Raw genomic sequence first — 20,357 nt, forward strand, 5'->3', positions numbered from 1 at the left:
TCCCTCTTAACCTGTTTTATCTTGAAGTCTACTTTGTCTGATATGAGTATGGCAACACCTGCTTTCTTTTGTTTGCCATTAGCTTGGAGTATTGTCTTCCATCCTTTCACTCTGAGCCTGTGCTTGTCTTTAGTGCTAAGATGTGTTTCCTGAAGGCAGCATATTGTTGGGTCTTGCTTTTTAATCCATCCTGCCACTCTGTATCTTTTGATTGGAGAGTTCAATCCATTTACATTTAGGGTAATTATTGATATATGAGGGCTTAATGTTGCTGTTTTGTCACTTATTTTCTGGTTCTTTGCATTTCCTTTGTTTCTTGTCCCATTTGTTTTGGACTGCCAATTCAGTTTGGTTGTTCTGTCTTATGACTCTTCTAGTTTTCTGTTTGTTTATCATATGTGGTTTTGTTTTGATTATTTGTTTAGTGGTTACCTTGAGGTTTGGGCAAAAAATCTTGTGTATGAGATAGTCCATTATCTGATGGCCTCCTATTTCCTTATACTAAGTCAATTCAGTCACTTTCCTCTTCCCCTTCTAAGTTGTTCTTGTTATACCTTATTCTATCTTGTGTTGTGGCTGTGTGTTTACAGTGATGAGGTTAAATTTATTTTTGGTGAATTTCTTCCTTTGATCTTTGAATTTAGTATTTAAGTGGTTGCTAACCTATTCCGCTAAAGATCTACTATTTTTCTGAGTTTGTCTACCTACTTTTCTCCTTGCTCCAAGCTTTGTGTTCCCTTTCTCTTCTTTTTTTCAGGCCTGAGGGCCTTCTTGAGTATTTCTTGTAGTGGGGGTCTCGTGGCCATGAACTGGGAGAGTTACTGTTTCTCCATCATATTTGAAGGATATTTTTGCTGGATAGAGTATTCTTGGCTGGAAGTTTTTGTCTTTCAGTATTTTAAATATATCATTCCAGTCTCTTCTAGCCTGTAAAGTTTCTGTTGAGAAATCCGCTGAGAGCCTGATGGGAGTTCCTTTGTACGTTATTTTTTGTTTTTGTCTAGCTGCCCTTAATATTGTTTCTTTGTCATTGACCCTGGCTAGCCTTACCACTAGGTGTCGTGGTGAAGGCCTTTGTCTGTTAATATATATAGGTGTCCTGTTGGCTTTGCTTACTGGCATTTCCTGCTCCTTCCCCAGATTTGGGAAATTCTCAGCTATTATTTCCTTGAATAGGCTCTCTGTTCCTCTTTCCCTCTCCTCTCCCTCAGGAATACCTATAATTCTTATGTTACATTTTCTAATAGAGTCAGATATTTCTCAGAGTCTTTCTTCATTTCTTTTTAGTCTTAGTTCTCTCTCCTCTTCCATCTGGAGTATATCTGTATTCCTATCCTCTAAAGTACTAATTCTTTCTTCCATATTGTCAGCTCTGTTCTTTAAAGATTCCAGATTCTCCTTTATCTCCTCCATTGTGTTCTTCATCTCCATCAGCACTGATTGGTTTTTCTTTATGATTTCAATCTCTTTTGTGAAGAAACTCCTAATCTCATTGAATTGTTTGTCTGTGTTGTCTCGTATTTCGTTGAGTGTTTTTATGATAGCTATTTTGAAATCTCTGTCATTTAGTTTATGGATTTCTGTGTCTTCGGGGTTGATTTCTGGGTGCTTGTCATTTTGTTTCTGTTCTGGTGATATCATATATTTTTGCATTGTGGTTCCTGTGTTGGTTTTGTTTTTCCTCACCCTGGAAACCTCTGGTTGCAATTTCCACCTGCCGCCACTGTCTGGTGGTAAAGGGCTGTGTAGTCTAAGCCCCCTGCGCTCTGCCCTGGTTTTTCTGCTGCGATCCGCAGTTTTGTTTTTTTTGCTTTTTTTTTTCCCGCTGCGATCCACGGGTCCAGTCGTTTGATCAGGTCTGCCGCGGATCGCTTGGTCTGGTCTGTCGTGGATCACTTGGTCTGGTCTGCTGCGGATCGCTAGGTCTGGTCTGGTCGGTTGAGCTGCAGAGTCCAGTTTGCGGGGAGGGGGGAGCTCTCTCTTTTGCCCTCTGGGTCCCTGACGTGGGAGGCTTCTCGTTTGCCCCTCTTTATCCGCTCTCTGGGGTGCTCACATGTTGATGGTAGCCCTGTGGCTCCTCTGAGTCCTCTGTGGGGGAGTTTCCCACTGGCTGAGAGAGTCCGAAGAGCCACGGTTTCCCTGCCGAGGGCCGCCCCTCCCCCCTCTCTGGGAGCCGCGTGGACCGGGATCGCTGATCTGATGGGGAGGGAGAGGAGTTCTCCTTACCTCTCTCCACTTCCTCCGGGGGCCCAGCACGTTCAGCTCTCAGATGTGCAGCAGTGTGGATCCCTCCGCTCTAGCTTTTCACTGTCTGGGATTCCATTGTTGGTCTGTGACTGTTGCTTTTGTTGTATCTTGTCGGGGGAAGAGTTCACGGGAAAGCTCAGTCCGCCATGATGCTGACGTCACTCTCTTGATGCTTATTTTTACCTCATTTCGCCTATAGAAAATGTTGTTAGGGGTCACATTATGTGTTTGCTAGTATCCTCTGCATCTTCTCTGATCATGTAACTCCAGAGAAGGTTATGCAACAATATTCTGGTATTTTACACTTTTAAATTCTAGAGGAGCAAGTGAGCCACTTTCTTAGAAATGCTGCCAGGAAAAAAAAAAAAAGGAAATTGACTCAGATTAAATTTCACTGGCCATGGCCAAACTCTCATTTTTTGTAACCTTATTAGGAAATTTTATGAAAAGCCTCTCACTTATCTTTATGCAGAACTTTTTCCTCCATTTTTACAAAATATTGTTTCAAAATTTATATAGGATGAGAAATCAAATGACTAGCTTTAACATGGTAATTATGTATGGCTTTTGCATATTTCTAAAGTGAGTTACTCATAAATCTACTAATTGTAAATTTCCAAAGAAGTTTCTCTTACGTGGACATAGTTTTTGTACTAAATGTATTTATGTAAGCTGCCTTAAATTGTTTCTGAATTTCTTATTGTTAAATAAACAAATAGATTTTCCCCTTTACCCCCACCTAAAATCATTGCATTCTTATAGTTAGATTTCAAGGTATTGCACTTGACTTGAATAATCTTCATGTTGAAAAAGTCATCCCCAGAATTAAATGAATATTTATTTTTCCCAATTCCTTAATGCAGTATTCAATCAATACCAGTTAATTTTAGTAGAATCACATTTGGAGAATATATTACAAGGAAATGTTTAATGCAAATCCAGCACTTTGATATAATAACACCATTCCACATCTTATACAAATGAATCAGCTCTATTTTTCTTCTGTTCTGCAGAACATGAGTTTCTAATTCCAGGGATATTTTAAAACAGGACTCTTAGTTATAAAGAGCTGGTTGAATCAGTGCCATGCAATGAGTTCTTTGGGGTTTAGACTTTGATAAGCCTCATCTTGAGGTGAGAAGTGGATATGTTGGGGAGAAGATGCTGGTTTCTAGAGACTGGAAGTTTCCATACAGAAAATATTAAGAATAACTTAAAGTTTTCTATTGTAATATATTTGCCTTAATGACTTTCATAAAACTATATTCTGTTTTAAATACAATATAAATGCATTAAAAAATTTTTGGAAATGGAAAAAAGAAAAATAATCAGTCATAGTTGCATGACTCTGATATTAACCACTGTTAGCACTTTGTTGCATTCTCTTTCCATTATTTTATGCTCCAAATACCTTATTTAACATGGTTTTTTCAGGCAGATAACAGTAGATAACCTGTGGAGCACTTACTACAACAAGTACTTTACATTCATTATCCCATTATATCTGCACAAACATACTTGTGAGGAAGGTATGTATGATAATACTATGTAAGAAAACTGAGGAAACCCTATAAAGGCTAATTAACATAGCAAGTAAATTGCAGTGTCTGGCTTGAATCCTGGAAGCCTAACTTTAGAGCTCTTGATTTGAATATTATGCTATATTCTGTCTCTGCAAAGTTATTTTTGGTGGAATTGATGTAGATTGAAAATAAAATTATCTGGCTATTTCCAGAAAAAAACTTATTATGCTTCTCTATTAACGCTATGAGTTATGAGCTACAAACTACTTTATGTAGATTGATTATATTGTTCAAATTTATTAGTCTAATTCTTATCAATATTATGTTTAGCAATATCCTTAAGTAATATGTGGCTTAGTAACTAAGTTAAAATATGTTGTAACTAGATTGCTTTATCTTTAATTTTGACTAAATTTTCCCTTCTCCTGTGTAGTTTCTCAATGTTTCCCTTTTCTTTGACTGGGAATAGGTAGCTTAATAAATGAACGTACTTAGTGCTGCAAAGATACTTGCATACTGTGAAATATTTCCTATTTGACTTTAAAAAAAGGGATTGAGGCAAAATTAATCATGCTTCCTTTTAAAATTTATTCCTGCAAGTACAAGGCCACAATAGTGCCTGAGATTTCTGATTGTCCAGAAAATGAAAATGGGAGAAAGGACGAGTGAATTGCAGTGAAGAAGGCTTAACTTACAGAAAAGTCAATCTGAATTTTTATTGCCCACTTTCAAGGTCATAAATCATTATTTGATTAAGAATGTGATTGTTCTATGTGTAACTATCTTTTTTCTATTCAGAGCTGGACATTAGCAGCTGCCCAAGCAAACCCTTCAGTGCTTTTACGAGAAAATTGAAATACGGGGAACTAGGAGAGTTGCGTGAAGAAAGCCGACCTTGAGATGGTTAAGCAGCCGCAGAGAACCGGAAAGAGATCTTGGCTTTTTCTATAAGCTTATTTATTAGGGTAAAGAGTGATAATGCCAAACGTTTGCCATATTGACATATTATAATATACTTCTAGGTCCTCAGAGTAAAATGCAGAGGGGAGAATTCCTTTCCTGGAGACAAAATTGGGAGCCTTCTCTCCCACATTGGCTGCAATCAGGGTTGGAGAGCAAAGGAGAGCAAAAACTGAAACGATGCTACCCCATATATATTTTTGTGAGTTTCATAGGCATCACGCTATAGCAGTGAATGGAAAATAAGAGTAGTTTAGGTATAATTGATACCTGGGGATATCTGGCTCTGTAAATAACTAGAGGGTTAACTTTAAGAAACAACTAACCTCTCTGGGTCTTAGTTTCCTCCTCTGAGTACAAGGAGAAGATTGGATTGGTTGATTTCTTCTAATATCACATTTATTGCATTTTCATTAGCCTCACAGTTCTTTGTATGGTGTTGAGCACATAGGAGGCCATTAAATAGCTGCTGATTAAGTGACTGTTGAATCAGATATAGGGGAATCTGGGATTAACCAGATAATACAAGAGAAAAAAGGAATACAAGCTTCACATGGTTGATGAATAATACGTAAGTGGTATTGAGGAAAGAAGCATTATAATTTCATATTTTAACGGCCAATGTATGATCTGAACATTTTCCTTGATTTCTCTCAGGGCTTTGATGTCTGAGGTGATGGTCTTCAAAGTAAAACCAAATCACTGAATTCTATAAAGTATCCAGATTCTTAACATAACTTTTAAATTCTTCAACACATATAGTAGTATTATTGGTTGAATTGTGTCCCCCAAAAGACATATTGAAATCCTAATGGCCAGTAGCTGTGAATTTGACCCTATTTGGAAATAGAGTCTTTGTAGATTTTTTCAAGTTCAGATGAGGTCATTATGTTGGACCTTAATCCAATATGACTGGTGTCCTTATAAGGAAAGGAAAATTTGTACATAGAAGGCAATTCCCAAGAAAAGGCCTTGTGAAGATGGAAGCAGAGATTGGAGTGATGTATCTACAAGCCAAGGACCACCAAGGATTGACGGCTATCACCAGAAGCTGAGAGAAAGGCATGAAACAGATTCTTTTTCAGAGCCTTGAAAAGGAACCAACCTTGCTGATACCTTGATTTTGGACTTTTAGCCTCCAAAACTGTGAGAGAACAAATTTCTGTTGTTTTCATCTAGCCAGTTTGTGATAATTGGTTATGGCAGCCCTAGGAAACTAATATAGGTGGGCAACTTCTTCCAAGTCATTTTATCTTGAATGATGGACCTAAAATACATCCAAGGAATAGAAACGAGCTCAGATAATTAGCTAGATATTTCCTTTTTTCCTATTTGAGGAAAACAGAGTTGTGAGGAACCCGAGGGTTGTGGCCTTGAGTTAAATGTTTCTATTGACCACTAGGGAGGGAGTCCTTTATTTCCTTCTTTGTTTAGAAGCTGTTCACAACAACTGCCCCTAATGTCAACAATTTGTGAAATTTGCAAGACTCTCTGCTTTGTACAATTTTCGTGAAAACAATTTCAAGTTTAACTATTTCAAGATTAGAAGATAGAAATCATGTCTAGTATTCCAGATTCAGGGATACATATATGTGTGTTTATGAAGGCAAATAACAGCAAATCTCTTTTAGCTATAACAAGGCTTCCCAGTGTGGCTGACTAGCTTTTGTAGCAACTATATGACATTATTTTTCTATTATACCAATATTTAACGGCAGTTTTGTTATGTTCCCTGCCACTTCTTCCATATTTACCTCCTCCCAACCAAATCCAGAGGCATCTTTGGGAGACTCTAATCTGTCTAAATGGCTTAATAGTTAAAGACATGAAAGAAATAAGTATTAATTGATTAAACAAGTGTTATAAGTTTAACTGCTAGCATAATATCAGATGCTTTGAAGGAGTAAACCAGATATTAAGGCATAGTCCCTGCCTTCCAGGAATTCAAGATGCAGTGAAAATAGGATTGCAGAATCTGGAGTCAGACTGCCCTGGCTTTGATCCTACCTCCACTTTTACCACTTCTAAAACATTGGGAAAACTACCTTCTCTATGATTAATTTCTTTATTCATATAGTGATAAGGATAATGATAGCAGTTACTTCATATGTCAAAGGAGTTATTCATATTAAACCAAGGGCTTGGCTTATAGTAAATTCTTAATAAATATTGGCTATTGTTACGTTAGTGATATTACTTATGAAATTGGTTTGAGAAACAATATTAACAACAAAAAAAATTAGAGAAGACTCTTGAGAGTAAATGCAAAGAAGCGTGGTTCGACCCTGAAATATATAGAATTCACTGTATGCTACACTTCATTATTTTAGTCTTGGTAACCGAGGAAAAAAACAATATCATGGGTCAACAGAGGAGGGCTTACTAGTGAGTTGCACAGAGAAAGCAGTTAATAAATTTTTAAATTTCCAATTAATTTTTTTCATCAACTAGGTGGAAAAGAAATTCTTTTCGTAAAACTTCATATTTGACTGAATGATTTTAAAAGGATTTCTGTGACTGTTATTCTCATTGCTTAAAAATGAATAGAATAGTAAAATCTAAGACATTAAATCTCAGCTTCAGTAGGCAGAATAATGATCCTCTAAAGATATTCATATCTTAATCTTTAGATCCTGTGAATATTTTACCTCACATGGCAAAAGGGACTTTGCAGATGTGATCAATTTAAGGATCTGGAGGTAGTTGACAGTATACTGGATTATCTAGGTGGATACAATCTAATCATAGGAGTCCTTAAAAGCAGAGAATCTTTCTATGCTGTTGTCAGAGGGAGATGTGACTGCAGATGAACGGTCAGAAGATGCGAAGTTGCTGGCTTTGAAGATGGAACAAGGAAGCCATGAACGAAGGAATGTGGGTGGTCTTTAGAAACTGGAAAAGGCAAGATAATAAATTCTCTCCTAAAGTCTCCAGAAAGAAACACAGCCCTGCCGATATCTTGATTTTAGCCTGTTGGACCTGTGTCAGACTTCTGACCTACATAACAATAAATAATAAATTTGTGTTGTTTTAAACCACTGAGTTTGTGGCAATTTGTAACAGCAGCAAAAGAAAGCTAATCCATCAGCTATTGCACATCAAAACAAGCTAGGAAGAGTACATTTTTTCAGCCCTTTCCTGTTCTCTCTTTAACTGTCTTTTGATTTTTCCTTTGTTCTTTTAGTTGTTTTTTAAAAGGTGGGGAGAACTTTTTCTTCTGCATAAGATATAGTAACAGGGACTGAAAATATGCTTCTCTTTGATAAAACTAAGAAAGAAACACAAAAACAAAAAAACTAGACAGTATATAAAAACTGTCAAGACACAGGCATCAGGCATGGAAGCATAGTGATCCTCGAAAGAAACAAATAAAATGAGTCCTATCATTTTCCCAGTTTACTGCCCCCAGGTTGCAGCACGGGACGGGGGAACCTAGGCAGAACCAACTGGACACCTTGAATTGAGGAGCTGGATCTGAGGGTTGGTCTGGGGAGACCAAGGAAGCTAGAGTTCTCAGGATAGAGTACTGGAGGCAAGAGAATTGCACAGTTAGATCCCTGGAGATCTGAATATCCCCTGTGAGCATTCAACAGAGCTCTGATCAGTGCATGCATGCGAAGAAAAAACTATCCAAGGCTGAGGAAACAACCAACCGAAAGGATTAGAGGGAACAGTGCCTGGCAATCACACGGGTCTGGGAATAGTTCCCATTTCTACTAGCCAGACTGGAAAAACTCATAATTCAAGAAAGGTCCTGCCCGAGTACTAGGAAATTATTAGCCATAGACTGAGCACCTCTGTAAATCTGCCTAAAAAATCAGAAGTGCAAGATCCAAAAAGCTTAAATTATTTCCAAGTACCTTAACTGCATCCCAGAATAAAGCACAAAACAAGGGAAAATTCATCATTTGTCATTAAATTGAAGATTACCAAGCACGTAAAGAAGTAGGAAAACATGATGCATAAGGAAGAAGATAATCAGAAAATCAAAATTGACCCAGAACTGTCACAGATGTTACAATTAGCACAGAAGGACGTTAAAACAGTTATAACTGTATCCCATATGTTCAATGTGTTCAGCGAGATATAAAGGCCTAATTCAAATTTTTAGAATAGAAAAGTACAATGTATGACATGAAAAATATATTGAATGGAATTAACAATAGAGTAGACGTTGCAGAAGAAAAGTCAGTGAATTTGAAGACATAGTAACAGAAACTATCCAAAATAAAATGCAGAGAGAAAAAGAATTTCAAAACGAAAAGCAGCGGTGAGTTGTAGGAAAATTTCGAGCAGTCTCGTGTACTTGTAATTCAAGTTCCTGACAGAGAGAAGTGGAAAGGCAGAAAAAATATTTGAAGCAATGATGACCAAAATTTTTCCAAATTTGATGAAATCTTTTATCCTACAGATAGTGGTCAGTTCACGAAAAGATATAAGAATTCTAAATGTTTATGTCCCTAGTAACAGAGCTTCAAAATACATGAAGCCAAACTGATACAACTGCAAAGAAAAAGGAAATAGCCTCAGTGATAGTGAGAAATATCAATACTCCTCTTTCAATAAATGATAGAACAAGTAGAGAAAAAATCAACAAGGATATAGCAGACTTAACACTATTAACCAACTTGATCTATTTGACATTTATAGAATACTCTGCTCAACAATAAAATGTTCATCCTTTTCAATTACACATAAAATGTTTATCAAGAGAAATCATATTTTCAGCAATAAAACAAGTCTCAATATATTTTAAATGATTCAAGTTAGCAAAGTATTTCTCTAATCACAATAGAATTAAATTAGAAATCAAGAACAGAAAGATATCTGAAAAATCCCTAAATGTTGAAAAACCAAATAACATATTTGTAAATAAACCATGTGTCAAAAAAGAAATTAAAATGGAAATTAGAAAGTATTTTGAACTGAATTAAAATGAAAAAATAAAAATATTGAATTTTGTGTGATGCCATTAAAGCTGTAGTTAGGGGAAATTTATTACAGTAAACACCTGCATTAGAAAAGAAGAAAAACATAAATCAATGACCTCAGTTTTCACCTTAAGGAATTAGAAAAAGAAGACCAAATTAAGCCCAAAGTAAGCTAAAGAAGAGCAATAATAAAGTGGAATAATAAACAAATAATAATAAAGAGGAATAATAAAGTGGATATCAATGAAATGGAAAACAATAAAATAGGGAAAATCAATAAAACCAAAAGCTTTATTTGTGTGTAAGGAAGATTAGCCTTGAGCTAACATCTGTTGCCAATTTTCCTCTTTTTGCTGAGGAAGATTGGCCCTGGGCTAACATCTGTGCCTATCCTCCTCTACTTTATATGTGGGATGCTGCCACAGCATAGCTTGACAAGCAGTGCATAGGTCTGCACCTGGGATGTGAACCCATGAACCCTGGGCCACCGAAGTGGAGCTTGTGAACCCAAACACTACATCACCAGGCAGGCCCCCAAAAGTTGTCTTTTTGAGATCAATAAAATTAATGAAATTCTTACAACGTTGAATAAGCAAAAAAGAGAGAAGACAAATTATCAGTCTCAAAAACGAGATAGCTGACTTCACTCTAGATCCTATAGCTATTGAAAAAACAAAAAGGAGATATTATGAAAAACTTTATGCTTACAAATTTGACAACTAAGATGAAATTGATGAATTCTTTGAAAGACACAAACTACTAAAGTTCGCTCAAGAAGAAATAAACTAAATAGCCCTATATTCATTCAAATAATAGAATTTGTAGCAATTTTTTTTCCCGATAAAGCAAACTCCAAGCCCAAATGGTTTCAATGATGAATTCTATCAACACTTAAGGAAAAATGTCATTCTACACAAACTTCCTCTTCTTCCATAAAATTGAAGAGGAGGTAATACTTCACAATTCCTTCTTTGAGGCAAATCATCGCCCTAAAACAATTACAAGAAAAAGATATTACGATGAAAGAAAGTTACAAAACAATACCTCTTACTAACATAGAACATTTCTAAAAATTTTAGCAAATCAAATTCAACAATATATAGAGAGAATAATATATAATGTTGAAGTTGGATTTATTGCAGGAATACAGGGTCTACTTAATATTTGAAAATCAGTCAATGCAATTAACCATATTAAAAACTACAAAAGAAAAGCCGTATGATCATCTCAATAAGTGCATGAATTTTACAAAATTGATCATCCATTCCTGATAAAAACTATCAGCAAACTAGGCAAAGAAGGGAACTTCCTCATACTCATAAAGTCTTTTTCCCTAAGATCAGGAACAGAAAAAGGATGTTGCTTTTACCAATTCTATTCAACATTATATGAGTAGTTCTGGCAAGTGCATCAGGTAAGAAAAAGAAATACAAGTATTTAAATTAAAAAAGAAGTAAAACTGTCTTTATTAGCAGATGATATGATTATCTATGTAGAAAATCCAATGGAATCTACAAAAAAGTTACTAATACTAATCAGTTCAGCAAGATTGCTGAAAATAATCAATAAAAATTAATTATTTTTCTATACTAGCAACAAATAATTAGATATTTATATAAAAAGTACAGTTTACAATAGCATCAGAACATATAAAATACTTAGGGATAAATCTGACAAAAGACGTGAAAAACTCATTTACCAAAAACTGCAAAACATTGCTGAGAGAACTTAAAGATCTAAATAAATGGCAAAATATATCCCGATACCTTGTTCATGTGTCAGAAGATTTAATATTGATTAGATGTTAATTCTCCTCAAAATCATGACTAGATTAAATGCAATCCCAACCAAAATCCCAGTAGCTGTATTTGTAAAAATTGGCAAGCTGATTCTAAAATTCGTATGAGTACAAAAGATCTGTAATAGCCAAAACAACGTTGAAAAAGAACAAATTTGAAGGACAAATACTAATTTGTTTAAAGACCTTTAATAAAGCTACAGCAATCAAGTAGTGTGGTATAGCCATTAAGACAGAGAAATAGATTAATGAAAAGAATAGAGGGTCCATGAATAGACCCGCACGTCTATGGACAATGGATTTTTGACAGAGGTGAAAGGATAATTCCATGATTTTCAACAACTGGTGGTGGTAACAAATTGAACATCCATATGTGAAAACAAAAACAAAAAACAAAATAATTTGATCCATACTATATCCTACCACTAAAAAATTAACTTAAAATGGATTATAGACCTAAATATCAAACCTAAAATGGTAATAATTCTAGATGTAAACACAGGGTAAAATCTTTGTGACCTTGTGTTAGGCGAAGGTATCTTAGATACATTACCAAAAGCGTAATCCGCAAAGGAGTAAACTGATAAATTGGGCTTCATCAAAATTTTAAAAATCTGCTCCTCAAAAGATACTCTTATGGAAATGAAAAGACAAGCCATATACGAGCAGAAAATTCAAGGACTTGTATCCAGAATATATAAAGAACTATCAAAACTCAATATTAAAAAAAAGAACCAACCCACATAAATAGGCAAAAGATCTGATGACATCTGACAAAAGAAGATTTACAAATGGCAGATGAGCATATAAGAAGCAATTATGTTATTAATTATGAGGCAAATGAAAATTAAAACCACAATGAGATGTCACTACAAGCTGTGCAAAAAGGACTAACATTTAAAAGACTGCATATACCAAATGTGGGCAAGGATATAAAGGAATTGGCACACCCATACACTGATGGCAGGCATGTAAAATGATACAACCACTTTGGAAAACAGTTTGGCAGTATCTTTAAAAGTTAAATGTACAAGTATCATATTATCCAGCCATTCCATTGTTAGGCATTTACCCAAGAGAATTACCCAAAGACTTGTACACAAATGTTCATAGAAGCTTGATTAGTAATAACCAGAAAGTGGAAACAATCCAAATGTCCATCAACATGTGAATGGATAAAAAAGTGGTGGAATATCCATCAATGGAACACTACTAAGCAATAAAAAGTAAGGAACTATTCATACATGCATCAAAATGGATGAATTTCAAAATAACTATGCTGAGGGAAAGAAGTTGGATAGAAAAGGAGCACACACGTTATGATTTCATTTATATGTAACTCTAGAAAATGCCTACTAATCTATACTAGCATAAAACAGATCAATAGCTATCTGAGCAGGGCAAAGGGAGAAAGGAATGACTAGTTGGGGGTAATGAATATGGTATATACATTATTTTTATTGTGGTGATGGGCTTTCAGAGTACATACATACGTCACTCAGTATGGGCTGTGAGGATTGAATGCAATTATAAATGGAAAGCCCTAAAAAGTGTGATAAAAAGTAAATGCTTGTAATTATTAAATATTAATAAAATGTCGGAATTAAATTATTTCCTGAATCAGAGTTTTATACATTTCAACCCAATTTCTCACCATTAGAACCTTTCTTCCCATCTCCAGTGGTTTTGTTTTTCATCCTCTTCCTTTCAGGAGATTTTTTTTACTTCTTTTTTGATTCTTATTTCTAACAACGCAGCCTTACTGCTATGAAAGTCTACTTCTTTTGCTACCACTAGATTTTTTTTTTGTCTGTGAAAGCAATGGATAGTGTAATAGTCTCTAGCTTAAAAAATCAAGTAAATATCTTTTGGATGAAGAAATTTATCACAAAACAGATTAAAAGAATGTGCCTGCTTTCAACAAATTCTTTTAAAAATGTTTTACATAATCGATCAGCTTTTATATTATGAAACCTAACATCTAATATGTACTAAGTAATAATAAGACTGAACTCACTGTCCTTTTACTTAATAAAATAACTAGGGATAAAGAGAATCCTGATTATATTTAGCACCATACAATAATGACAGGGGAAAAGGTAAGCTATTTCATAATTCTAGTCCTTGGGTTTAATTCACTCTGTGACTAATGCAAGAAAGACTGAAAATAAACTACTAGATCCTGTCTGCTCATAACTAGTATACTGGGGCTCCTATAAAGAAATATAAAAAGCATTTTAGTTCTCTTAATTTATGCAGAGGTATTAGAGGTGAGATGGGGAATAAAGACAATTGTATACTATGTCAACTCAAATAATCTGTCCTTTACATCTCGCCTTTTCTTTCCAATATAGAAAGGGTATGCAGGCTAGAGAAATCCAAAGATGAAGCAAAATAATTGTAGCAATTCTCCTATCTCGGAAGGGCTATGTTGGTGGCACAAAATAGCCCAGCAATTTTCTTTCCACTAAATGAAAGATCAGGGAAGTCTCAAGAGCAGTGGTGATTATTTAATGCAGGTTAGGAGAGACTGGAGTCGAATAGCACTTCATAAGTGCCCTGTAATAATACCTTTTATTCCCTGAGTGTATAGCAAAACATTTGAATAAAAATGTCTTCGTATAAATTTAGTTCTATGAACTATTTTGTAGGGAATGTGCACTGAATATATAAATACCATAGCAACAGTTTATGTTGGTTTTGCTCAACCACAGCAGGTCATATTAAATTTGAAGCAGAATCAACAATTTTATCAATACAGTCTATACCTTAAGAAATCCGGAAGTGTTATTTTGTATAGCGACTCATGAATGTTTCAGCCGTTGTGGTCTATTGCTTTAGAATATTGTGATTTATCATTTCTTTATTGTTAATACAATTACCTTTCTATGGAATTGCTTGCGGCCATTAAATCCTGGGCTGTAACTACTATTCTAGACAGTTTTGGCCATTATGTGAATTAAGAACCCATAAAAATTGTTTCCATTTTGGGCCTTTTGTGTCACCATGGAAACCATCCGTGACTTAAGTGTTTGTAAGTGATTTGTGATCCTGGATGAAGCAAACTTTCAATGAAGTAAATCCCTCATGGCCCATTTTTTTGTGTGTGAAAATTTCAGAATTTTTTCCCCTGAGATTCAATGCCCAATTTAGTTTAGTTAGTTTTAGTTTCTTTTGTTAAGTTACCAGTGTGCTTCTAATTTTTGTTTTGTCTATTGTACTTGCTCTTTGCAAATTCCCCTGCTTACTCTTTCAAACAGTTATGCGGCCGTACTGAATGGCTGTCATGACCTGGCTTGGAAGTGACCATTTTCGATCCAAAATGTTATTCAATGCAGAGCTGCAAATAGACAAACATGCTTTCAACATCACATCTGGCTAGGATGCTTCTCTATTTCTAAAATAATTTTTGGAATGGAATTAATTTTCCTTCCATTTTCTTCTTTTTTTTGGTGAGGAAGATTGTCCCTGAGCTAATATCTGTGCCAATCTTCTATTTTGTATATGGGGACGCCGCCACAGCATGGCTTGATGGGCTGTGTGTAGGTCTGTGCCCAGGATCCAAACTCGCTAACCCTGGGCTGCCAAAGCGGAGTACATGAACTTAACCACTATGCCACTGGGCCAGCCCCCTTCCATTTTCTTTATAGCAAAATTTTAATGAAGCTACGTCGGTAGACATTCTTATTTATGAGGCACAACCAAAGTATTTCAATCAAGTATTTAAAAATATTAACTTCTCTCATTCATACTACTTATTTTTATTAACATATTTTTAACATATATCATTACTATTATATATATTTAGAATTTTATCCAGGAATATGAGAGTATTCTAATATTTTTGGTAATAGTATTTTAATTGCAATGCTTTAATACTAATATTAGAGAATAAGTATGCTAATAATTTAATATTTAGATAAAAATTTTAAAAATTTATTCCCATAGACCTCCAGTAATACAGACTACATTACATGAAAAGTTGTGCTAAATTTGGCTTAGTTAAATTAATAATTATTTAATGATTCTGAGAAGAAAATGCAGATAAATTAATCATGTACACTCATCTTAGAAAACATTTAAGTTATTTAAGGATAAAATTACTTTATTTTTAGGTTTTCAACAGAATAGTTTTTTATTCAATTTATTAATTATAAGTGAATCTTGTACATTTTAAGGCAACTCCAATAGTCTCGTCTACTTAGTAACTTTTTTCCAACTATTTTTTGAGATAATACACGTACTAGACAAGAATGGAATTGAAATTTTTGAATGTTTTCTACAATTCAGATATTTTTTAATAGGTTTGAGATATAATTCACATACCGTATAATTCACCTATTTAAAGCGTACAATTTAATGGATTTTGGTATGTTCACATAATTGTATAACCATAACTACAATAATTTTTATAACTTTTTAATCACTCCAAAATGAAAGCACATACACATTAGCAATCACTCACCATTTCCTCCCACTCCCAGCTCTAGACGTAGGCGATCACTAACTTTCTGTCTATATAGACTTGCCTTGTCTGGAACTTTCATATAAATAGAATCATACATAACTTTTGTGACTGGCTTCTTTCATTTGGCATGATGTTTTCAAAGTTATCCATATTGTAGCATGTATAGATGCTTCACTTCTTTTTATTGCTGAATAATAATCCATTGTGTGGATATACCACAATATATCTATTTGCCACAATTTATTTATTTATCCATTTATCAATTGATAGACATCTGAGTTATTACCACTTTTTGACTACTATGAATAAAGCTACTACGAAAATTCCTGTACAATTTCTTGTGTCGACGTATATTTTCATTTCTTATGGGTATATACTTAGGAGTTGAATTGCTGGTCATAGGTTAACTCAACACCTAACCTTCTGAAGAACTACTAGACTGTTTTCCAAAGTGGCTGCACCATTTTACATTCCCACAAAGATATATGAGAGTTCCAATTTCTCCACAACCTTGCCAATCCTTGATACAGTGTCTTTCGGGTTACAGCATCCTAGTGTGGGCGGGGGAGTGGTATCTCCTGGTTTTTATTTGTATTTCCCTGATGGCTAATGAGGTGAACATCTTTGCACGTGTTTATTGACCATTTGTACATCTTCTTTGGAGAAATGCCTATTCAGATTCGTTGCTTGATTTTTAATTGGCTTATTTGCCATTTTATGGCTGTTATAGCCTTTTTTTTTTTTTCGTGAGGAAGATCAGCCCCGTGCTAACATCTGCCAATGCTCCTCTTTTTTTGATGAGGAAAACTGGCCCTGGGCTAACATCCGTGCCCATCTTCCTCCACTTTATATGGGACACTGCCACAGGATAGCTTGCCAGGCGGTGCTTCAGTGCACACCTGGGATCCGAACCAGCGAACCCCAGGCCGCGGCAGTGGAGTGTGCGCACTTAACTGCTTGAGCCACTGGGCTGGCCCCCCCTCTTTTTTTTTTTTAATTAATGAGAGTGGCCTCCCTAAAGCTATTTTTTTTTCATGAGGAAGATCAGCCCTCAGTTAACATCTATGCCAATCCTCCTCTTTTTGCTGAGAAAGACCAGCCCTGAGCTAACATCTATTGCCAATCCTCCTCCCTTTTTCCCCTTTTTCTCCCCAAAGCCCCGGTAGGTAGTTGTGTGCCATAGTTGCACATCCTTCTAGTTGCTGTATGTGGGATGCCGCCTCAGCATGGCCAGACAAGCGGTGTGCTGATGCGTGCCTAGGATCGGAACCAGGGCTGCCAGTAGCAGAGCGCGGGCACTTAACCGCTAAGCCACGGGGCCGGCCCCTCTAAAGCTATTTTTCAATGGGTGAGTTTTAATTGATTTAAAAGAAAAATAATTTCCAACCTTAATGTAGAGGCTGTTCTACTTAAACTTAATACATAACATTGATTTTATATAAAAGTATTAATATAATTTTATACCTTATTTAAAAATCAATAGTAGCAAAATGATTTCATTAAGCAATAGTTTTAAAATAATGTTATCTTCTCCTTTGAAGATAACATTTCTTGGAAAGAAAGACATAGAGAATATTTTAGAAAGTAAGAACTGCATATTGGTTAACAAACAGTAAGGCTTGATATCATGAAAACTTTTACGGTTCCAAGAAGACCTTGGCATTTAGACAATGACAATATTGTTTGAGTATGTCATTTTTTTTAATGACGCCAGCTTTTCCCTACTCTGCCTTATTAATTTTCCCCTGAATGTCTGTGTAGGAAGATTAACAGTGTTGTCAACACCAGCTACATGTCTGAATCCTAAAAGCTTGAAGTTGGCTAGACGTCACAGTAGGAAATAAAAATATTTTCTGCAAAAGAGGAGTATTCTAACGTATTGATCCTGTAGATTCTTGGAAACATCTGTTGATTTTTAACATGGAAGCTTTTGTAGAGTGACAAAGTAAATTATAATATATATGGAAACACTAAGAACATGGTTTAGAAGAAAGCAGCATTATCAATACATTTTTTGAGGTTATTCTCAAAGAGTTTCCAAGAATAATATCACTTGTTATTTGTAAAAAAATTTTTTTAAATTATAATCTTGTCATTTTCATAATTTATACATATCTCTGTTTCACAATATAGACACATTACAAAAACTTCAACCACCACAGATTAATATTTCTTTTTATTTTTAAAAAATTCATACTTAAAGTGTAAAATTTTATTTAAATTTTTTACCTGTAAGTTTTCCGAAAGCAGCGAGCTGTGCTGAAGACCACAGAACCTGGTATATAATAAGTACAGTACTTAATACATGTTTAGTGAATGAATGCATTAAAGCCATTTTTTAATTGGTGAGTTTTAACTGACTTCAAAAAAATGATTTCCACCCTTAATGTAGAGGCTGTTCTACTTAAGCCTAATATATAACATTGATTTTATTTAAAAATATCAATATAGTTTTGTACTTTATAAAATACAGCACCATCCTCTCAAACTGGGGTACCTTGGGGCACTTGGTTTGCTTCAACCCAAGAGGAATCAGAAACTTAAAAGTGGTGTGTGAAGGCCAGAACCATCAAGGATGGAAGGAAGCGGAAGCTCCAGGGGGAGGAGGGCTGTTTGGCAACTGAGGTAAGGAGCTTGCCCTCCCACTGCTGGGATCATCCCAACTCCTCTGATCCAGCAGGAAGGGAGCAGCCTGCAACCCCATGGGCAGGTCAGGGGCCACCTGTTGCTCCAAGCAGGTGGCTGGAGTGGGGGTCATAAAGGCTTGTCCTCCAGGGAGACAACAACACTGCCCCCCAGTTTCTCCAGGAGGATGTAGCGATCCCTGTCAGCTTCTTCTTGATAGCGTCCTTGAAGCTGGCATGGATAGTTTTGCTCTTAAGGAGTGTACCTGGTCCTCCTTCTTGCTCTCATTAAATTATACATATTAAATTTTTTTCTAAAGTAGGCTGTCTGTTATGTCATAGGGTATCTGTAAGAGGTACTTGTGAAAAGAGGAATCAAACCCTGACCTATGGATTTTCCCAGCAGTGTTGCAGTTATTGGAATAGGGGTCTGTGAATTTTTTGCCATCTAACCTGTGAATTCCAACTAGACCCAGTGTGGGTCACAGGTCATGGGCCGACTTCACGTGGGGCTTCTCAGCTGCATTTGCATTCAGTTCCTTTCAGATTCTCCTAGGGAAAGAAAAGAAAGAGGAAATACATTTGCCTTTTGAATTATTTAGCCAATGATTTACAAAACAAGTAAACATTGATTACCACTGGAAAGACTGTAACCAACTATAAAGCTTTTGTCCTTCAGATCATTCTTTCATGGTACTGAACATTTTTAGTAGATGCCAAATTAGCACTGCGGCAAAGCTGTGTAACAATGGCTATACAAACCAGTGCTGAGAAACAATAAAAATTGAAGGCATTCGACTGGCAACAAATCAATTATTTCAACAATTTTCTTTTACTTATAAGAACGCAAGCAATCTTAGGCATGAGTTAGTATTTTTAGAGTCCCAGTTATAATAAGCTTCTTTTAATTTTAGGCTCAATTAAGAAATTAAAATTATGTAGAAAGGAACAAGCATGACAACAGACCTTGCTTTACCTCAACCATGAATGAATGTGTCACTTTTTTCTCCCCAGTGAAACAGAAATGCTGTGGGTGAGAAAATTAAATTTCTTCTGCATTAAAAAGAAAATTGAGAAAGTAAAATATGGAAGGGATTTTTTGGGAGAAAGGACCTTAGAGATGTAATCCAGTGATTACCTAACTGTTCTTTTTCTGTAGATGGGGAAATTTAAGCCCAGAAATGTTCATTTTACAAGAATACGTGAGAGACCAGGCAATAAACCTGAAAATGGATTACAGTAAGAATGAACTATCTGCAACACATCTACCAAAGAGAAAATGTGCAAAAAAATACCCACTTGCTAAACATATGCCGCAAACCCCTGTTCAAAGGATGAAGAACTTCATTCAAACATTGCCAATCTTTCCTGCTAAAGAATTATTAGCAAATTACCAGGGTTTCAAGTCCATCAGTGATGAGAAGTAGATAAACATTGCCAATCTTTCCTGCTAAAGAATTATTAGCAAATTACCAGGGTTTCAAGTCCATCAGTGATGAGAAGTAGATATTAGGACTGAGGGAAAATCTTCTAGTTGGTCCTCAGAAGCAAGAAGTTATAGATATTCTGTCAAGAAATAAAAATGACTCTGACTAGATTGACCAATTTTTAACACCTTGCAAAATTTGCTTTATTGTTCTTTCTCTCTCTCTCTGTCTCTCACACACACATAGATATACACACACTATGATAATTTTTTTATCTGAGCCATTTCAGAGTAGGCTGCATATGTCATGCTCCTTTACTTGTTAATATCACAGTACGTGTTTCCTAAAAATGAGGATATTCTCTTACATAACCACAGTG

The 20,357-nt window shown here is 35.4% G+C and overlaps 1 long non-coding RNA gene across 2 annotated transcripts; it reads right to left on the reverse strand.

Moving 5' to 3' along the window:
- Nucleotides 1-1,566: 1,566 nt before the first annotated feature.
- LOC147915809 (uncharacterized) lies at nucleotides 1,567-19,100 on the reverse strand. Of its 2 annotated transcripts, none has more exons than XR_015553736.1 (3): nucleotides 19,005-19,100; nucleotides 18,157-18,202; nucleotides 1,567-2,440 (listed from the first exon to the last, which is right to left on the reverse strand). It is a non-coding gene; the product is annotated as an uncharacterized LOC147915809 (long non-coding RNA). The 2 variants fall into 2 exon arrangements; XR_015553737.1 differs by having other exon boundaries at nucleotides 1,567-2,595.
- Between the last annotated feature and the right edge of the window lie 1,257 nt (nucleotides 19,101-20,357).

The sequence above is a fragment of the Ceratotherium simum genome, chromosome 12 (genome assembly GCF_057802395.1).
Source record: "Ceratotherium simum simum isolate JZ-2026a chromosome 12, ASM5780239v1, whole genome shotgun sequence".
In the NCBI taxonomy this organism is placed as follows: Eukaryota; Metazoa; Chordata; class Mammalia; order Perissodactyla; family Rhinocerotidae; genus Ceratotherium; species Ceratotherium simum.